The 21,506-nt window shown below is 38.6% G+C and overlaps 1 protein-coding gene across 1 annotated transcript in view; it reads left to right on the top strand.

The window, feature by feature from the left end:
• Positions 1-21,506, top strand: part of CHST10 (carbohydrate sulfotransferase 10) — a 53,475-nt gene that overhangs the window by 1,137 nt on the left and 30,832 nt on the right. The gene's annotated exons all lie outside the window — the stretch shown is intronic.

Genomic DNA, 21,506 nt, shown 5'->3' with positions numbered 1-21,506 from the left:
GTGATCCTCATTGGTCTTGTTTAAAAATGTGTGGTTCTGGTAATGTCCCATTTGAGACATGTTTTTCTGAAAGGCATACATATTTGTGAGTCTCCTAAGTCAGAAGAGGGTTATGGACACTCCTCTCATCTCTCATTCGTGCAAAGGTAAGAAAATAATAATAATGATAATAAAACTAACTCTATGATTCTTTTATCTTGTTTAAACAGAGTTTGAAAGAATAATTCATGTAAATTAACAGTAATAAATGCTTGAGAAGTCATGTGGTAAATGAAAAAAAAGTCTAAGGGCAGAGTTAAGGTTAGCATGGTCAATGGGAGTGCCCTCTGTAACTGTGGGCTGTTCTTTGCAGTTTTACATAGCCTGAGGGACAGGAGAGGAAGGTTCTGGAAGCTCAAGGAGCTGTGGAGGGGGTTCTGGAATTGAAGCCAGAGGACTAGAAAGACCTCTTTCTAATCAGACCTTTGACTCTGAGGGTCTTTTCCCAGGCCCTGACTGAGGAGAACCAGCTCCTAGGGGAGCTCCATGCTCCTCTGGCTATCTTTAGAAGCCATTAGCAAGGCAGTCTGGTGCACAGTACTGAACTGCTATCTTTGTTTGCAGAGACAAGCTGCTTATCCCTCTCCGTAGGATGCCCCTTTGAGTCACTTTCCCAATAGTGACAACAGAATAACAAGGACCCGGCCATTCTCTCTGACCAGAAGCCTCTCAGGGCCAAGTATGTTCATAATTCTGTGAGATGCTGGATGGGTTTGGGGGAGTTATCTGAGGTTGGAGGTGGAAAGAAGTTAAATACCTTCTGTAGAAATAGAGATCCAATCATTAGCTTCGTGGACACTGTATGCTATCATGGTTTGTAACTTCTGAAGGGACATGGATCCTTCCAAATATGTGAGGAAAGGTATGGATTTTCATCTCTGAAAAATGCACAGGCGTATCTAGATGCCCAAGTTTTCATAGCATTTTGGGGGGTTTGGGTGCATGATTCTTTTCCATAGTCCTTTTTCATGAACCCCCACTACAACCAACCACCCACGAGCAGTAGAATATAGTCTTCAGACCACATGCTTCAGAAGCACCTGGGATGCACAGGTTTCTGGATCCCATTCCAGACTGAATCTGAATCCCTAGGTGTGGGGCATAGGAATCTGCATTGTAAAAAACTTCCCTGGGGATTCTGCCCCAATCTGAGTTTGTGAACTCCTGCCTACGGGTTCAGACTCTAGGTTGAGAATCTCAGTTCAGCAGAACTAGGTATTTTCTCGTTTGCTCAAGAGCTCATTCTCAGCCCATTTTGGGCTCTTTCTGCATTCTGTCTCTAGCCAGCATGATCCTGGACTCTCCTCTCTCCATCACCTTAGAGATGCTCAGGACATGCAAAGGTATTTGTATACTGGTTCCTGAAAAACACTTACAAAGATAAACCTTATGCCCCAAATAAATGAATAAGAGAGGACTCCCCGGAAGCCACATGGACTGTCTTGGGTGATCGGTGCCACAGCCCGGCCCCGCCACAGCTGCTGGCGTCCATATGATCTGTGCACAGCCATCTGTACATGTAAAAATATCATTTGTGCACTTGCCTAAGCAGTCCTCGTGAATGGAAAGTTTCGAGAAGCCTTTGATGACTACAATTTGTCATTTAGAGAAGCAGTATGCAAACACCTGAGTATTGCTGGCTGCTCTGCTCAGTGGGCATCCTGGCCTTTCCATTTTATGACCCACTATGAATAATTCTCACTATGCTCCATCTCCCTATTAGTCAGATGTCACAAGCTCATTTTTTTTTCATCCCAGAGCCATATTTTAATACCGTGTAGCGATGTTCTTCCTCAGGATTCTGTGTTTCTATTATCCATCATGACACCATAGCAGCATGCTTCCCAGAAGGCATTGAGGCACATATTGACCTCTCCCAAGGAGGCAATCGGTTCACAGGAAATTAAACTGGACTATAACCACACATTTATTCCTCCACTTCTCATGTTAATAATTTTCTATGTGGAGAGTTTGCTAACCAATTCATGGACTGACTTAGTTCTCTACTGTGGGAAGGCTACAGAATTATTGCAATTATAATTACCCAGCTATAATATCTGACACCACTGTATTTATCAGAAGGCACAAATCCAAGTCCTAAGCCCACGTCATACCATTAGGCATCTGTATAAAAAGGCTCTGGATGGTGTCATGAATCTTTAAAAACTGGAATGTGTCATCAAAAGGAAAATGAGGATTTAGTTTTCTTTCACTCTAGCTCTGAAGCATTTGGACTTTGGACATTTAGAATCCACAAACCACAATCAAGATGGCCAACATTTGAAGTTGTCTGTTTTACATAAACATTAGCTATTGTATTATATTATTATATTAGCTATTATATAGCTATTGTATTCACGGAGAGACATTAGCTTTTAGGGGTATTTGGTGTGAGAAATGTTACCAATCATGGGGAAGGACTGGTCAATAAATGGAGCTGGGTGTGGTCTCATGGCACGGAAAGCTCAAGGAGGCCCAGTTAGAAATGGAATAGAAGGTGTGCGTTGTACCAATATCTGTATGAGATCACAGGGTCATCCTTAAGTGTTGATGTGACATGCCCCATCAAAGCCTTCTCAACCTCCACGCTTATATAAAAGGCAGGCTGCCTTGATTCTGCAGCCTCTGGCACTCTTCTCTCCCCACAGGCTGCTGAGACCCCAAATATTCAGATGCACTTCCACACTGACAAAGGAGATTTTGGAGAGCTGTTTCCTCGAAAGCATGCCCTTAACCTCCTGTGTTCCTTTGTCCTGGGTGTTGACTGGCTCAGTAGTAAACAAGAGAGAAAGTAACCCAAGCTAAGTGAGGTCACCACTCTCACCAGTCCTATACCAGCACTTGTGGTCTGGCCTCACTCAGCTTTCTACATGGAAACAAATTAGATGTATACTTCCTGACACCATAACAAAATAAACTCCAGGGAGGTTAAATATCTAAATGTGAAATTCAAAATTTTAAAACAACTGGAAGAAAGTATGTCATAACATTTTGTTATTTGAGAGAAAGATGATTTCTTTATAATGACTGTGGATGAGGTGCCTGGCTGGCTCAGTCAGTTGAGCATCTGACTCGTGGTTTTGACTCAGGTCATGATCTCCTGGTCAGGAGATTTATAAACTTATAAGTTAAGTTTAAAGATAAGCCATGTCAGGGAGAACATATTTATAACAGAACAGATGGGAATTTATATCCAAATACAAGTTAATATATATGTTATGAATTAATAATAGTTAACACACTTGAAACAAATGAAAAAAAAAACAGTCTCAAGAAAGAAATAGAAAGTCTCAAAAGAGAAATAGAAGATATATATAGGAGGCAAATAGAAATTTTAGAACTGAAAAATGTGATAACCAAAATTGAAAACTCAATGGATGGAGGGGAAAAAGGAAAGAATCAGTGAACTGAAAAGTATAACAATAGAAATTACCCAATCAGAACAACAGAAAGAAACTGAAAAAAAATGAGCAGAGCCTCAGGGATCTGTGAGACTATAACAAAAAATCTAACATATATATAGGACACTCAAAACTCAACAATAAAAAAATTCAGTTAGAAAATGGGCAAAAGATTTGAAGAGTCATTTCAATGAAGAGGTATACAGATGCCAATTAAGCACATGAAAGGTGTTCACCATCATCAGCCAGGAAGGAAGAAAGGAACTATTTATTGAGGATTGATGTGGCAGGTATTGTATGAGGCATCCGTGGGGAATGCTTACATACTAAGACAAGGATCCTTCTTTCAGGGTCTTTATAGTCTACCAGGGCAGGGAAAGTCTCAGATAAATATTATGTAAAGATAGAAAGTGGTAAGTGTCCCACTAGAGAGAAAATAAACCCTTTGGGATTTAGAGTTTCTAGCCAACATGTGCCAAGAAAGATGTTGTGTCATGGCTGACATTTGACATGAAGAATGAGTAGGTTTGGGACAAGAGGAAACGTGGGAGAGGACATTTCAGGTGGAAAGAGAATCAGAAGCAAGCCTTGGAATTAGTACAGCGTAGAGGGTTCATTTGGGCTGGTGCAGCCAGGATGAAAAGGAAAATGACAAGGAAATGCTGAACCAAGGAAGTGAGGCTGGAAAGATGGGGTGGAGCCAGAGCCCGGAGAACTGTACAGATATGAGTTAGCAATGTGCTCCTTGTGTTAAAGTTGGCATGATCTATGCTGGTTATATATGAAAATAACTTCCTTTGGTAACTATTCCACAGTAGCAAACTAAACAGACCTTCTACTCTTAGGCTACTCTTAAAACTTGGAGAAGAGAGGTGCCAATCGCTGATCCTATTGCTCTAATGGCAGATAAAATGTGGAGCCTGGAGCTAATGGAGGCAAGCTAAGGACACAAAGAATATGTATCCATCTTCTCAAAAAATATATGCTGCAGCAAATAATCAACCTGTCATAATTTCATTCGATTTCCAAGCTCCTCTTTTAAAATGCAAACACCCTCAGGAGTTTGGGATTGGAGGGATGGTGGGTTTAAATAATTTCTTGAGTGAGGCTTTATCTTCTTTGACCAATTCTTTTCTACAGTGGCCTGTTCCATTTGCAAGTTCTTAGATAATCCATCATATTAATAGGTAAGAAAAAGATCACAGACAGCTCTCTAAAAGGAAATTCAATCACCGTGTTGCTTATGTCTGTGGAATCTTCAATCATGTAAACTCAACATAAATTTGTGTTATAGGTATGCTACTCAGAGCACACAGGGGAAATAGATGCTGTTCTGGAAGCTTAGGTTAATCACTGAAAATCAACAAAGCCACCTTCCTATCAAGCCCAGCAAATAATTAGTTTCAACACTGAATATAAGAGTATTTGATCTCCCAACACCATTTTGTGGAGAATAGCAATGTATGTATAACAGTGCCTCTCAAACTTTAAGGCACATGCAGATTACTTGCTGATCTTGTTGAACTGTAGATTTTGATCCAGTAGGTCTGGGTAGGACCTAAGATTCCACATTTCCAACAGCTCTCAGATGCTGGTGCTGCTGGTGTGTGGACCACACTTGAGTCCTGAAGATAAAGCCTAGGTTGGGGCCCCAGACAGAACTGTCCAAATTCCAGCTACACAACTTATGAGTTTTGTGGCCTTGGGGAAATCACTTAACTTTTCTGAGGCTCCATTATCTCATCTGTAAAATAGAAATATGAATACTTATCTTGCAGAATTAGTGAGAAAATTAAATATTATGTATTAAAGGGGCAGGGCATGACACATAGTAGTGACTCAATACATGACAACAGGTAGTATTTAGGCTCAGTGGGCAGCATTACTATAAAAGACAGTCTGCTTGCTATGTATTTGCAGCTCGGTGGAGGAGAGAGTTGTGAGTTATTTAGTACACAGATAAGAGACATATTATCATTGTTTCCCACTGGAAAGAGAAAACCTCAAGGTATTCATTTGCTTGTCAGGAATATTGACATACCCTTATGAGCTATTCTTGGCTTATGTACATGTGCTTCTGTCTATTGAATCTTAATATTTTATGTATTTTAATAGTTGGCTTAACAGTAAGCAGTACATCCATAGGAAGGTCTATGTCAGAGAACAGTGAACATAAAACAACTTAAAATGATGATACAAAGTTAATCCTAACATTCACCCAATAATTTTATAAGTCTAGTCTTTCTTCCCCTATATAAATATATATACACAAAGCAAAAAGGGGCTAGTGCTGTTTTATTATTATTATTATCTTGGAGAGGTTTGGAGAGCCACACAGGATAGCTAACTTGTTCATGGTCCTCCAGTGGGTCAGCAGCAAATAGAGGCCACGGCAGCTTGTACTGTATCAACTTAGTTCAGCTATGTGGCTAGACTTCCCTTTCCTGTGTGGCACAGGACAGTCTTGTGTGGGCTTGAAGTGAAGCAGAAGCCATGCTTATTTATACTCAGAAGTATACGTCTACTCCATTTGGGTATACCAGTTGACCCTTGAAAAACACAGGGATCAGGGGCACTGACACTCCCCCACCTCCCATGCGGTCAAAAATCTGCATATAACTTTTGACTCCCCCAAAACTTAACTACTAATAGCCTACTGTTGACCAGAAGCATTACTGATAACATAAACCATTGTTTAACACCTATTTTGTATGTTATGTGTATTACATACTGTATTCTTATAATAAAGGAAGCTAGTGAAAAGAAAATGTTATTAAGAAACTCAGAAGGAAGAGAAAATACATTTACAGTTCTGTACTGTAAAAGAATCCACGTGTAGGTGGACCCATGCAGTTCAAACTCATGTTGTTCAAGGGTCAACTGTGTGTCTCTGCCTGGTTTGTAGAGAGTCCGGTGTGGTTGCAGACCATGCCTGAGACTGTGGATCGGCCCCCCACCTTGGTGTGAGGCAGCAGCCAGACCCACAGCTCTTCCAGCTCTAGCTGCATTCCTCCTCAGGCTTCCAGGCCTTCTGCCTCCTGCCAGGTGCACATCAGCTTTGTGACAACGGGCACAAGTATCTTCTTCAGGTCGTCACTGAAGTCAGAGGAATGAAGGCAGTGAGAGGCTGATACGGGTTTTAGTTCATTCTTGCAGCTTCCAGTTTGTCCCTGCTCTCTCTCATTTCATGCCCTTTCTTTCCTGATGGCCTTCCCTAGTGACATGAGGCCCAGCTCTGGATACGGAGGCAACCTCTGTATACGAGCTGTTTAATTAGTTACCACAATTGTGTAAGGCCAAATTCCTATAATAAATCCCATATTCCCTATCACTCCTCCAGGTGTGCTGCTCTGATTGAACTCTGATGGAAATATCCAGATTTTTCCACCTTCCATAACCATAATCATGGTTAACATTCTGTCAAATACCTTCCTATCTAGGCCTACAGATGAGGTAATTAAAAAAGAATTAAATGCTTGGGGTGCCTAGGTGGCTCAGTCAGTCAAGGGTCCGACTCTTGGTTTCAGCTCATGATCTCAAGGTCATGAGATTGAGCCCTGCATCGGGCTCTGTGCTCAGCGCAGAGTCTGCTTGGGATTCTCTCTCTGCTCCTCCACCCCACCCCCCCACCCACTCGTGTGTGCCATCTCTCTCTAAAAGAAAAAACAAGAAGGAATTAAACACTTTTTTAAATGTCACTCAATGTCAGATATCTGGAAATTCTCACAGCAAGGGTCCATATTCATTTATTTTTCAATTGCTCTAAAGCAATTTATAAAGCAATAGCTTCTGTTCTTCAAAATCACAAACATAAAGCATGGACTTTTTTTTAGAAGTTATTTTAAGCTGCAGAGAAGCCAAAAGAAAATATAATCACTATAATCCCCAGTCTAAGAGATATCCACTGTCAACATTGGGTATCTATCCCTTCTGGTATTTTATCAATGCCTAGAGTATATAATATATCATATATTCAAAAAAATAAAAACTGAATTACATCATATATATTTTTCTCTTTAAAATATAGTGTGAATGTTTTATATATCATGAAATACTCATCAGAAGCATCATTTTTGGCTTTATCATATTCTAATATAATAAACTTCTATTACCTAATTGAGAATACCTAGGCTTTTTGCAGTTTTTACAGAATTCTAAGCAACATTATCATGGACATCCTTATAGCTAAATCTTCACACACATAAATAGTTATTTCCTTAGACCAAATCCCTAGATATGGAATTGCTGAATCAAGGGACTGGAAAATGTTGTCTTCTGAAGCAAATTTTCTGACTTCCAACAACCAAGACCATGTCCTGCTCCTTCCTAAAGACTGTACTTCAGTTAACTGGTACTTCAGTTTTTATCCCACTGGTTCCTTGAGTCAAAGTAATGTCTGTTGTTTCAGGATTTCCTTTAGTTCCTGTGGTTCTTGGTCAAGCTGTTTTGAAGAATGAAGAGGTAGACCAGACGAAGAGTGGTAGGCAGCAGTGCAAAGTTTATTGAGTGATGGCAGAAGGCTCCAGAAGAGGGAGGGGACTCGAATGGGTTAGAGTTACTAGTCTAGGGTTTTTTTTTTTTTTTTTTTTTTTTTAGTCTAGGGTTTTTATGAGATTGTTGGCGGGCTGTTTTAATCTGATTAACCCTCCATTGTCTGTCACCCAATCAGGTTTTTGTCCACACGCTCATCTACCTATGAGGTAGTTGTTCATGTGGGAAAGGGTGGAGGGCTCCTTTCAGGGTGGTGCAGACTAACAGGATGGGGTCTTTTTCCTTTTAAAGGTAGTTTCCTCTTAGGACGGGGCGGCCCTTGCCCCTGCCAGCCTTTTTTCTGACTATCCTCCAGTATCTTTATCAGAGGTAAAATTATTCTTTTTTTTTTTTTCAAAGATTTTATTTATTTATTTGACAGAGACACAGCAAGAGAGGGAACACAAGCAGGGGGAGTGGGAGAGGGAGAAGCACGCTTCCCGTGGAGCAGGGAGCCTGATGTGGGACTCGATCCCAGGACCCTGGGATCATGACCTGAGCCGAAGGCAGACGCTTAACGACTGAGCCACCCAGGCGCCCCCAGAGGTAAAATTATTCTTTACGGGACATTCCATACGTGAAATAATGACTCAGAATTCTAGAGGCAAAACAAACCAGCTCCACATTCCATTTGCTAATAATCCTATTCTGCCCTCTTTTCATATTTTAAATTTTGAGTCTCCAGGGCTTGCCATTTTCTCTCAGTACTAATGTAATTGCAGTGCTTACACTGCAGGAAGAAAAGAAGAAAGCATCTTGTTTGTCTCCCACCTCTGGATAAACAGATTGTTTTGCATAATAAAACTGTTCTTACAGGGTGCTTGGGTGGCTCAGTTGGTTAAACATCTGACTCTTTTTTTTTTTTTTTTTTAAGATTTTATTTATTTATTTGAGAGAGAATGAGAGACAGAGAGCAGGAGAGGGAGGAGGGTCAGAGGGAGAAGCAGACTCCCTGCTGAGCAGGGAGCCCGATGTGGGACTCGATCCTGGGACTCCAGGACCATGACCTGAGCCGAAGGCAGTCGCTTAACCAACTGAGCCACCCAGGCGCCCATAAACATCTGACTCTTGATTTTGGCTCAGATCATAATCTCAGGGTCCTAGGATTCAATTCAGCCCCATGGCAGCCTCAGGGTTCAGCGGGGAGTCTGCTTAAGGATTCTCTCTCTCCCTCTGCCCCTCCCCCTATTCTTGCGTGCAGACTCCCTGTCTCAAATAAGTAAATCTTAAAAAAAAAAAAAAAAGCTGTTCTTACAGATGTAACTGGACTTCAGAAATTGTTACCATGAAAGTAAACTTTTATATCAAAAAGTATGTAATTCCAATGGGTTATCTTAATAATGTTTTGCCCTAACTATAATATTTAGCATTTCCATTTTCTGAGAAGTTTAAATACATTGAGTTTTATTAATTCAGACAAAGAGGATCATTGTCATGTCCTTATTTGCCCTAAGAGGTTAAGAAGAAGCAACACTTAATAGTTCATATTTTTAAAAAAGTTTGAGATGCTATTTCTCATAGATTTTATAGAAGCAGGAAGAATCAAAATGTGCTCTTTGTAGAGGCTACTTTTAGGCAGCAGGCTTGAGCAGTGGAAACCTAATAGGGCCCCCAGTGACCACTAAGTTGAATGCAAACAGGCTTATTAGGTGACCCACCTCAAAATAGCCATAGGTCCTAGCTGACCAATGGGTTACTTACAACTGGGCATAGTTACCAAAAACATAAAATTCCATAGGTTCCCATACCTCCTCACTCCCTCCCATAATACAGCCCCTCCACCACTGCTTCCTGGGAGATAGTCTCTTCTTTGCTGTCCTGCCCCCCTGCTCCCTTACAGTGTATTCAATAAACTCCTACATCCTTTGTTCTGCTTTGGGTGACTTCTTTCACTGCCTGTGGCCTCCACTCGATTGGGTCACCCCACACTCTCCTGATCAAAGCCATTTCATAAGATTCAATGCCAAACATGTTTTGTTAGATATATTTTAAGTAAAAAATGATTTGGGAAATTGTGTGAATATTGTTCTGATGGTCACAAAATTATGCTGCCATACTCCCCAAGATGAAAGAAATTAAATAGAACAAATCAAGCAGAACAAGCATTGAGTTATTGATGCCAGCAGGCCAGGTCCAGGGACCCAGAGGGGGTCCTGCAGGACCAGCCAAGAGGGTCTTGGCCTCACAGAGGGTGGAAATCAAACAGGAGCAAGCAGGAAGTGAGAGCAGAGTTTACTGAACATATTGAGAGAGCAGATATAGAAGGAGCATCCAGGAGACTTGGAAAGGAAAGGAGCATGAGTCTGATTTTTGTTCGGGGTCTGGGGCTTTTTATTGAGGACTGTAGCCTGGTTTAGGTGTCCTCTCAGGCATCCAGGAGCTGGTTAGAACAAAAACAGGGGCCCAGGTGTTACTCTTTAGAGACAGGGAGCCTTGGCATTGAATACACATTCAATAGTCTAGAATACACATATGATGGCTTTGTCCAGTCATTCTCACCTGGCCCTCCTTATATGTTACCTATTCTATAGAAATCATTAACTCCTTGTCCCTTACAAAGAGAATATACACTATTTGCATGATGAGGCATGTGTAAAGTGGGGGTGCAGGTCCTAGCAAGAATAGAAGCAGGAAAAGGAGCAAAAAGCAGGTTTTTTATGGAGTCCTTCAGTTTCTCTGTCTCATTATGACCTGGGAATACTTACAAACTTTTAGAATGTAACCAAAGTTGTACTTAGAGGGATATTTACAGCTTTAAATGTAAATATTAGAAAAGAGAAAGGTTGAAAATAAATGATCTAAGCTTCTATCTTAAAAAGAACAGCAAATAAATAAAAAGATAAAAGATAAAAGCAGAAATCAATAAAATAGAAAGCAGACATGCAACAGAGGAAATCAATAAGATCAATAAATCAATATCACTAAATCAATACATTTTTAGAAATTAATAATAAATTATAAACATTAGCAAAACTGGGCAAGAAAAAAAGAAAGAAAACACAAATGACCAGTATCAGGAATGAAAAGGGAGACATTAATGTAGATTCCACAGATATTAAAACAAGATAAGATACTATGGATAACTTCAAGCAAATAAATTTGAAAACTTAGATGAAATGGAAAATCCCCCCCACAAAACTCAACCAACCAAAAGATAACCAACCAACTTACATAAAAGAAAATAAAAATTCTGAATAGCCTTATATATATCTGTTTAAAAATTGAATCCATAAGTAATGCATATTAATGCTTCTAGTAATAATGTTCTAGACGAGTGGCTTTAAAACTGTTTTGACCAAAACAATAGGAAATACATTTGATATGTATTTATATGGGCATAGATGTGTGAGTGTATATGTATATGAAATAAAAGTTTTATGAAACAATTCTTACTGTTGTTGAGGAGGAAGAATTTCCTCTGCCCTTCAAGACCCTTCAACCTGGACTAAGAATCAAGTTGACTTGACACAGATTAACAGGAAAAAAATCATAGTCATCTGAGGAGCTTTTAAAATTAGGGTCTCCAGGCTTTACCTGGACCTATTGAGAAAGAATCTCTAGGGAACAGAGCCACTGATCTGCATTATCTTTACACATTTCCCTGATGATCAGCCAGATTTGAGAATCAGTAGTAGATGGGAACCAAGTAGTACTCTCCTGGTCTGAAGAATCAATCAACACACCTCTCTAACTTATTACTAATGGAAGATTTGGATGGTAATGAAAATAAAGCATATGTGTGGTGCATTTCCAACTTTCCACCTGATGCAGAGTTTTTGTGATAACAATCCTAAAACAATCTTTAGTCATAAGGCATCAGGAGTTTGTTACTTCTTGATACTTACAGTCTACTCACGCTTTGTTATTAACACATCTTATCTGAGAAGAATACATTTTTCCATGCTTTGTGAACTCAGTATCAGAAGTGAGGGGCAATTTTTCAAAGGGCCACCCTAGCACTACATTACTTACCATGTTGCCTTCTGAGACTCATTGCCTGTATGAAAAAAGATAATGGTAACTTTATTTTAACTGGCAGTTTTCTTATCATAAGTAAGAGATGTAAAAGTAGGTCCCATCTTGCCATGATTGAAAAGAAAACAGTAATTATATTTTCAACCAGCTGAATGGATAGTTAATTATGTAACTGTATGCCACAAACACAAAAAATTTACTTACTTGTTTTTTTCTTCTCCTTATTTCTCCATATTATTTTCTTCTTAGATGAATGTTTCTGACATTTTTCCTTCCACACTTTGCTATTTTCATTATAGGACTTAAACCCAGATGTAAATGTACATCCCCCACAACAACTTTGCACAGATTGAGATCTAGCTTCCACAGAATAATTGGCTATTAGAGCTGGAGGGGAACAGAGAAGTCATCCAAAATAACATATTGATTTCCTATTAGAAAATTGGGGCTCAGAAGTTAAGTGATTTACCAGACTCTACACGAAAGTCAGATTGGAAATCACATCTAAGTATTAGCTGAGCATTTTTCCACCCACCATTCTGTTCAACAGATACATACAATGAAGTGAACCACAATATATGTGAGGGTAGTTTTCTAAATCACTACACATCCACATTTTTAATTAACACTTTTATTGAGATATAATTCACATACCCTAAAACTCACCCATTTAAACTTCAGTGGCTTTTAGTATGTTCAGAGTTGTGCAGCAATCACCACGATCTAATTTCAGAATATTTTCATCACCTGTATCTATTAGTCACTCCCAATTCCTGACCTCTACTCCAGCCCCCAGGCAACTGCTATTTTACTTTCTGTCACTATAGACTTGCTTATTTTGGACATTTCATATAAATGGAGTCATAGGGTATGTGGTCCTTTGTATCTGGCTTCTTTCAATTAGCATAATGTTTTCAAGGTTCATCCACGTCATTCCTTTTTTTTTTTTTCTAAGTCATATTCCACTGTATGGATATACCACATTTTGTTTATTCATTCATCATTTGATGGACATTTGTTTCCACTCTTAGGCTATTATAAATAGTGATGTTAACATTTACATACAAGTTTTTGTGTACACTTAAGTCTTCATTTCTCTCAGGTATACACCTCAGAATGAAATTGCAAGATTATATGATAACCCTATGTCTAACATTTGAGGAACTGCCAAGTTTTCTGAAACAACAACACCATTTTATATTCTTACCAGCAATGTATGAGTGTTGCATTTCTCCACAACTCTTTGTTTTCATCTTTTTCGATTTTAGCCATTCTAGTTGGTATAAAGTGGTATCTCCTTGTGACTTTGATTTTCATTTCCCTACTGATTAGTGATATGGAGAACCTTTTCATGTGCTTATTGGCCATTTGCATATCTTCCTTGGAGAGATGTCTATTCAGATCCTTTGCCCATTTTTATTGAGTTTTTTGTCTTTTTGTTACGGAATTGTAGAAGTTCTGTATATATTCTAGATACTAGTCCCTTATCAGATATAGGATTTGCAAAAAAATTTTTCCCATTCTATGGATTGTTTTTTCACTTTCTTGATAGTGTTCTTTAAAGCACAACATTTTTCAATTTTGATGAAATGCAACTTAGTTATTCTTTTTTTGACCTTGGGCTCTTGGTGTCATATCTAAGAAACCATTGTCTAACTCACGGTTACAAAGATTTATGCCTATTTTTCTGCTTGTTTTTTAGTTTTAGCTCTTGCAGTTAGGTCTATGGTCCATTTTGAGTTAATTTTTGAATATGTTATGATGGAGGTGTTTAAATCCATTCTTTTCCATATGGATATCCAGTCATCCTGACACCATTGGTAGAAAAGACAATTCTGTGTTCATTAATTTTCTTAGCAACTTTGTCATAAATCTATTGACCATAAATGTGAGGGTTTATTTCTGGACTCTCAATTCTACTCCATTGATCTTTATGTCTCTTCTTATGCTGGTACCACACTCTCTTGATTACTGTAGCTTTGTAGTAAGTTTTAATATTGCGAAGTGATTCCTCTGACTTTGATCTTATTTTTCAAGATTGTTTTGGTGACTCTGAATTTCTTGAATTTCCATGAGAATTTTAGGGTCACACTGGCAATTTCTGCAAAGAAGCCAGCTGGAATTTTGATGAGGATTCCAATGAATCTGTAGGTCAATTTGGAGAGTATTGCCATCTTAACAGTATTAAATCTTCTGATACATGAACATGGGATGTCTCTATACTTATTTAGGTCTTCTTTAATTCCTTTCAGAAATGTTCACAGTTTTCAGAGTTTAAGTTTTATACCTCTTTTGTTAAATTTAACCCTAAGAATTATATTACTTTAGATGATATTATAAACGGAATTGTTTTCTTAATTTCATTTTTGGGTTGTTCATTGCTAGTCTATAAAAATACAATTGATTTGTGTAGGTTGGTCTTATACACTGTAACTCTGTTCAACTCATTTATTAGTTCTAATAGTTTAGTGAAATCCTTAGGATTTTCTGTATGCAAGATAGGTCACCTAAAATAGAAACAGCTTTGCTTATCCCTTTCCAATACAGATACATCTATGTCTTCTTCTTGCCTAGCTGTCCTACCCAAAACCTCCAGCAAAATGTTGAGTAGAAATAATAAAAGCAGACATCTTGTCTTGTTCCTGATCTCGGGGGAAAGCTTTCAGTCTTTCACCATTAAGTATGATGCTATCTGTGGGGTTTTGTAGATGCCATTTATCAGGCTAAAGAAGTTCCCTTCTCTCCCTAATTTATTGCATGCATTTCTCATAAACGGAGTTGAATTTTGTCAAATGCTTTTTCTGCTTCTAGTCATGTGATTTGTCTTTATTCTATTAACATTGTGTATTACATTGATTCACTTTCAGATGTTAAGGTGATCTTGCACTCCTGAGCTATATCCCACTTGGTCATGGTGTATAATCCTTTATATATGTTGCTGGATTCAGTTTGCTCGTATTTTGTTGAGGATTTGTGTGTCTGTAGTTATAAGAGATATTGGTCTGTAGTTTTCTTGTGATGCCTATGTCTAGTTTTGGTATCAGTGTAATACTGGCCTCACAGAATGAGTTGAGATGTATTCCATCCTCTTCTATTTTTTGGAAGAAGTTATGAAGGATTGGCATTAATTCTTCTTTAAATGTAGGATTCAACAGTAAAATCACCTGGGCTTGGATTTTTTTTTGTAGGAAGTTTTAAAACTACTAATTCAATCTCTTACTTGTCATAGGTCCATTCAGATTTTCTTCTTGAGTCAATTTTAGGTAGCTTGTGTCTCTTTAGGAATCTGTCCATTACGTGAGGTTATCTAATTTGTTGACCTACAATTGTTCAAGTATTCACTTATAATCCTTATATTTCTCTAAGTTTGGTAGTAACGTTCCCCCTCTCATTCCTGATTTTAGTAATTTTATTCCTCTCTTCTTTTTTCTTGGTCAGTCGAAAAAAAGGTGTATCAATTTTGTTGATCTTTTCAAAGAAACCAATTTTTTGTTTTGTTATTCTCTCCATTGTTTTTCTGTTTTCTCTTTCATTTATTTTCACTTTAATATTTATTATTCCCTTCCTTTTTCTTGCTTTGGGCTTAGTTTGCTGTTCTTTTGCTAGTTTCATAAGGTGAAAGGTTAACTTTGAGATCTTTTTTTCTTTTTTAATGTTCTCATTTATAGTTATAAATTTCTGAGTACTGCTTTCAGTGTATTCCATAAGTCTGGATATGCTGTGCTTTTGTTTTCATTCATTTGAAAGTATTTTCTGATTTCTTCTTTGACCCAGTGGTTATTATGTTATTTAATTTTGTGCATTTCTCAAATTTCCTCCTGTTATTGCCTTTAATTTAATTCCATTGTGGTTAGAGAACTTTCTTTGTATAAATTCAACCCTTTTAAATTTATTGATGATTATTTTATAGCTTAGCATATAGCATATATATCCTGGAGAACGTTCTGTGTTCCTTGAGACAAATGTGTATTCTGCGGTTATTGGGTGGAGTGTTTCAGAGATGTCTATGAGGTCTGATGTTTGATGAGAAAAATGAGATACAGAAGGGATTAATGGATTACTCAATGTTGCATACCTATCTGATCACAGAGGTGGAAATACTAGGGTGAATCATGTGAAATTGCCATTCTTGAACATCAAAAACTAACAATTACCAGCAATTTCCTATAGTTCAACCTCACACAACTTAAGTCTCCTAACTTTCAGTCCAGTGTTCTTACACGTAACTAGAATATTATATTAGGATAGGCTGTGCTACACAAGGCGTATGTATACCCTGAGCTATTCTTGGCTTACCACAATGAATACTGACTTTGTGCTCATCTTATTCTATTCAGGTACTGCAACTCTCCTCCAAATGGTGACTCAGGGATCACAGCTGCTTCTATTTTGTGTGCCTGCCTTCCAGGGCACATGTTAGGGGAAGAAAACTTCAGGATCACCTGGCATATTCTTAATGGTGAGCCCTATGGATGGCTTAGATCACTTCTGTGTACATCCCATTGGCCTAGTCACATGGCCCAAACCTACTCTGTGTGGCCACCTTACTTCCAATAATTTTCTACCCTTTAGTCAATTACATGGAGAATGTATTCTAACCTGACAATGGGGTGTGCCTTCCCATCTCAAGAGCCTAGCACCTCTTTGGCTTTCCTCATTTTAATCATATTTAAAATATATGTTCAACAATTCAAAATGTAGGTCTTAAAAATGACTCAGAATTAAAATACGAAATAAATCCTCTTGGCGAATTTTTCCAAATGTGAAGCCCTATCATATTTTAGCTAATTTAGGAGAAGTTATTAACAAGACAAAACAACCCCCCAAAAAGACCGTAATAAACTCACTGGAGGTTTTCTGAGGGTCAGAGCATGGAATCCAGCCTATTTCACTCCACTGTCCCCTGGTAAACAAACAAATGAACGAAAACCTTTGAATTACAGGGCCATCTATAAATTGGAAAGGGACATCAACTTGTGTGGGTCTGGATAATCCCTATCTCTCTACAACATGTCTACTGAGAAGAACCCTCTACGTAACTGAACATTTCACAGTTCTAGGACTACATAGAGATGCCTGGTTGTGGCCACTACAGCTCTTCTAAAGCCTCAACCTGGGGGAAAAAAATCTCACTTCGACTCTGTTTAAAAAATCTCATTTCGACTCTCTTCATATATCCACCAAGGGAGCCAAGTGCAATTTTTCAGTGGGCTCGGGAAAAGGAACTGGGATGCGTGCTCTCTGTATGCAATTTCCCATTGTCTTTACAGCCCAGGGTGGCTGAGAAATAATATCCAAACACATTCTTTTAAAGAAAGCCCAGGGAAGTCTGTGAGTGGCTGGTGTCAATTGTGAAGACTGAGATGAGAGCTCAGGAAAGGGACAGCCAGTATTATGGGAATTGTCTCCTGCCTGGGCTGACATGGAGAATGCATGTGGCATAGTGAGGAGACGGGGAAGTGGCAAGAAGAAAAACAAGGTATCTGACACTTGGACCCCAAGTCCACTTGTGCTTAGGCCAAAACGAAGTACTGGAGAGAAATTTATAAAATCTTATTACCATAGAATGCTCAGAGGAACTGGCAAATTCTTACTCTCATAGGATGGTTCTTCATATATAACCCATATCCCCATAAGGGCACCTAGGTTTCCTTAGATGTATCTATTTGCTTATTCCACTGGTTTGGTTCAAACAGATGGCACTATTTTGGGTCAGTGGTTAACTTCCATTATTTCATAGTATCATCTCCAGCCTTGACTTTAAAGATATACACTTGGCAGTTGTGGAAGGTGAAAGAATCTGGTACATTTTTCTTTTACAATTAAGAATTTGGGTTTCTTTTAGAACAGGAGTTCTCAAACATTTTGGTCTAAGGATTCATTTACACTCTTAAAAATTATCAAGGAAAGCAAAGAGCTTTTGTTAATCTGGGTATCTATCTAAACTTACAGATTCAGTAATGAAAACTGAGAAATTTAAAACATGTATTTATTAATTCACTTGAAAATAATAACTCTCCCATTATATGGTACCATAGATAACATATTTTAAGGAAAAATAGCTATATTTTCTAAAACAAAAATTAAGCATTGTTTATCTTTTTGCCAATCTCTTTAATGTCTTGCTTAATAGAAGATAGCTGGACTCATATGCTTGTTTCTGCATCAATCTGTTGCAGTGTTATTTTGGTCAAAGAATATGAAGAAAATCCTTCTTCATGCAGATAAGTAGAAAAGGAAGAAGTATTTTAATAATCTTTTCAGATAATTTTGGGTGTTTTTCTTTAATACTAAACCCGAACTCAGCAAGTTATAGTTTCTTAAAGTTTAGTACAACATGGAATCTAAAACCCTGTCAATGAACTTTCATACTCTGTGACATTAAAATTCATCAGCCTAGGTGTTTTCTAACACCAAAAACCAATTCTCTGATTCTCCAGACACTAACTGAATGTCCTATAATTCAATTTTATTCTGACACTCCCTGGAGTTATCGTAAAGCTCCACAGGATTAAGGGCTCAGTCCCACAAGAATGTTCCCACTTCAGACGCCAGTCACAAATATTGGGTCCCCAAGTTACCCACACTCTCTGACATGGCTACAAATCAGAGGTTCCCACGACGCCCTCTCCTCAGTTTTGATTATACTAGAACGGCTCACAAAACACAGGGAAACAGCTTACTTATTATTAGTGATTTATTATAAAGGACACAACTCAGAACAGCCAAATGGAAGAGATTCCTAGGCCAAGTTACGGGGGGCTGTGCGCACAGAGTTTCCATGCCCTTTCTACATGGCCACCCTTCCAGCACCTCAGTGAGCTTACCAATGTGGAAGCTCTCCAAACTGTCATTTAAGTGTTTTTATGGAGGTTTCATCATGTCGGAAGGATCGATTATTAACCATTCTCCAGCCCCTCACCTCTTCCCAGAGGTTGGGGGATGTAGGGCTGAAAGTCCTAGGCTTCTAATCAAGGTTTGGTCTTTGCAGTGACCAGTCTCCATCTGAAGCTAGCTAGAGTTGCCTCATTAGAACAAAAGATGCTCCTATCACCCAGGAAATTCCAAAGGTTTTAGGAGCTTTGTGTCAGGAACCAGAAACAAAGGCTACCTATTAGAACAAAAGATGCTCCTTTCACCCCTATCATTCAGGAAATTACCGAGGTTTTAGGAGCTCTGCGTCAGGAACCCGGGAAAAGGCCAATTATATTTTATATATATATATATATATATATAAAATATATTTCTTATTGAGCCACAATCTATCAGCATACAATATACCAAGAAAAGAAAAAAAGAATGAAAGAAAAGGTTGTTAGTATCACCACTGATTTCATCAGAAAAATTTTTAAATATTAGGATGCTGTCAAATTCCTAGTGGCAGACACAGGTTTTCCAAAAGCTTGAATTTTCACTTGAAAGCTTGAATTTTATCACTGGCAACAGATACCATCAGTTGTTTTGCTGAAGTGACAGGCTCATTTCATTCATTTTGGAAAAAATGTCTGCCAAATACCCAAGTCTGTGTAACCACAGTTTGTCTGTCAGTTCTTCTTTCAAGTAAAAATGATGTTCCATGAAAAAAAAAAGCATCGCAAACCATCACCCAAGAGCTTTGCCTCCAGACAACGGCCATACTTTTGGTATACAGCAAGAGGCCTTGCGTGCACTTCCCATCCCATTCCAAATGGTATGACTGCTTAATGGAGGACATTCTTCAGTGGCATTTTTTGTTTGTTTTTACTGCAAGTGTTTGGTGGTGACATATGCAATGCCCACCAACCCCATTTTATTCCACTGCCTAGATTCTGGCTAAGTGTCATCAATTTTACCCACCATTAATCTTGTGCCATCAGAACAAATAAAGACAACCAATGTCCTAGCATTACTGGGAAAACAGTCTTGACATTACAGACCTAGGGGTCCAAGGATCACACTTTGAGAACCGCTACATTACAAACTATCCCTCTGTTATAAAGACTAAACATTAATACTTTCCTGAAGTCCATTTATAGAAACAAAAAGAACTAGAATAATTTGGGAAATACCCTAAGAAAAATACTCAGTTAGGGGCGCCTGGGTGGCTCAGTCGGTTAAGCGGCTGCGTTCGGCTCAGGTCAAGATCCCAGCGTCCTGGGATCAAGCCCCGCATTAAACTCCTTGCTCAGCAGGGAGCCTGCCTGCCGCTCCCCCTGCTTGTGCTTGCTCTCTCCCTCTCTCTCTCTCTCTGTGTCAAATAAATAAAATCTTTAAAAAAAAAAAAAAGAAAGAAAAATACTCACTTTAGTCACCAATGTGTAAGGCTCTAAAAAGAACTATATTTTTTAATATTTGAACAGCAATTAATTGCATAGGAATGCAATTAATAAATAATAACAATGAAAAGAATTTATGTTTATCATAATATTTACCACTGGGAGAGAACTGTGCTATGCATTTTAAATGCATTATCTCCAATATTCTCTAGTACCATATTCTCATATTATAGATGAAGAAAATGGGGCACAGAACAATAAAAGAATTTGACAGGGTCACAAGCTGTATGTGGTGCAGTAAAGATTTGAACCCGCAAGGCCTAATTCCCTTGGACCCTTCAACCCTGCATTATGTTCTATGTCTCATCTGAGCTCCAAATTTACTAATTGTGTTTCTCCCGTGTCTGTGTATACATTCAAATCCTCAAGGACAAAGGAGATGGTCTCATGTCAACCATAGTGCCCAAGGAAAGGGCTTAATAAATATCAGGATGAGTGACCAAAAGACCAAGTAAACCACCTTGCCATCTTGAAGCCACAAGGGTTAGTAATCATGTTAAAAGTGAAATTCTGAAATGGCCAGCCCCATCCATATTATGTTTTAACTCCTTAAGAATGGAACCAACAGGGTAGGCAAAAACAAACAAACAAAAAACCCAAAAAACAAAAAAAAAAATGAAACAAAAAACAAAACAAAACAAAAACCCCTGGTTCCTTGAAAGCTTGACAAGTTTTATGTGTGCATGCGTATGCATGTGTGTGCACATGTATCTATATTACTTTGTTTGCTAGATACAGATACAGCTAGGTAGTTAACAAGCATGTAGGTTAGATCAAAACAAAACTAGTTTACCTTTTCCAGGGTAATAAACCCCCCAACAGCTTTGGGACTGGCTTCTCTACCAGGCTCTAAAACCCCAAGGTCTTATTCACTTCTGCAGGTTAAGAAGGCACAGCCCTATAGGGCAGTAAACTGTTGTGGCTTCTATCAGTTCTGCATTAATCAGCTACACCTAAGACAACAAAGTTACGTCCCCCAGACTGTCAGCCGAGGGGGTCTGCAAAGAACAGAAAGTCCTGCTTTTACTAGGAAGGGTGATCAGAAAATGCTGGGCGGTACCCCAAACTCAACCGGTTTTGCCTTTTTCCAAGTTTGGATTTTTTTTCTTCCTTTTTTCCAAGTTTGGGCTTTTTTTTTTTTTTTTTTTCCCTTCTCAAACATCATACCTGTTTTCTGGATGGAGACCTGGCGGGATTTGGTTCGGCCGCACTTCTCTGTAATTTCCTGGGATGCAGTTTCTTTCCG

Source organism: Phoca vitulina, unplaced genomic scaffold, assembly GCF_004348235.1.
Source record: "Phoca vitulina isolate PV1807 unplaced genomic scaffold, GSC_HSeal_1.0 scaffold22, whole genome shotgun sequence".
NCBI lineage: Eukaryota > Metazoa > Chordata > Mammalia > Carnivora > Phocidae > Phoca > Phoca vitulina.
This window is presented reverse-complemented; position numbering and strand designations above follow the sequence as displayed.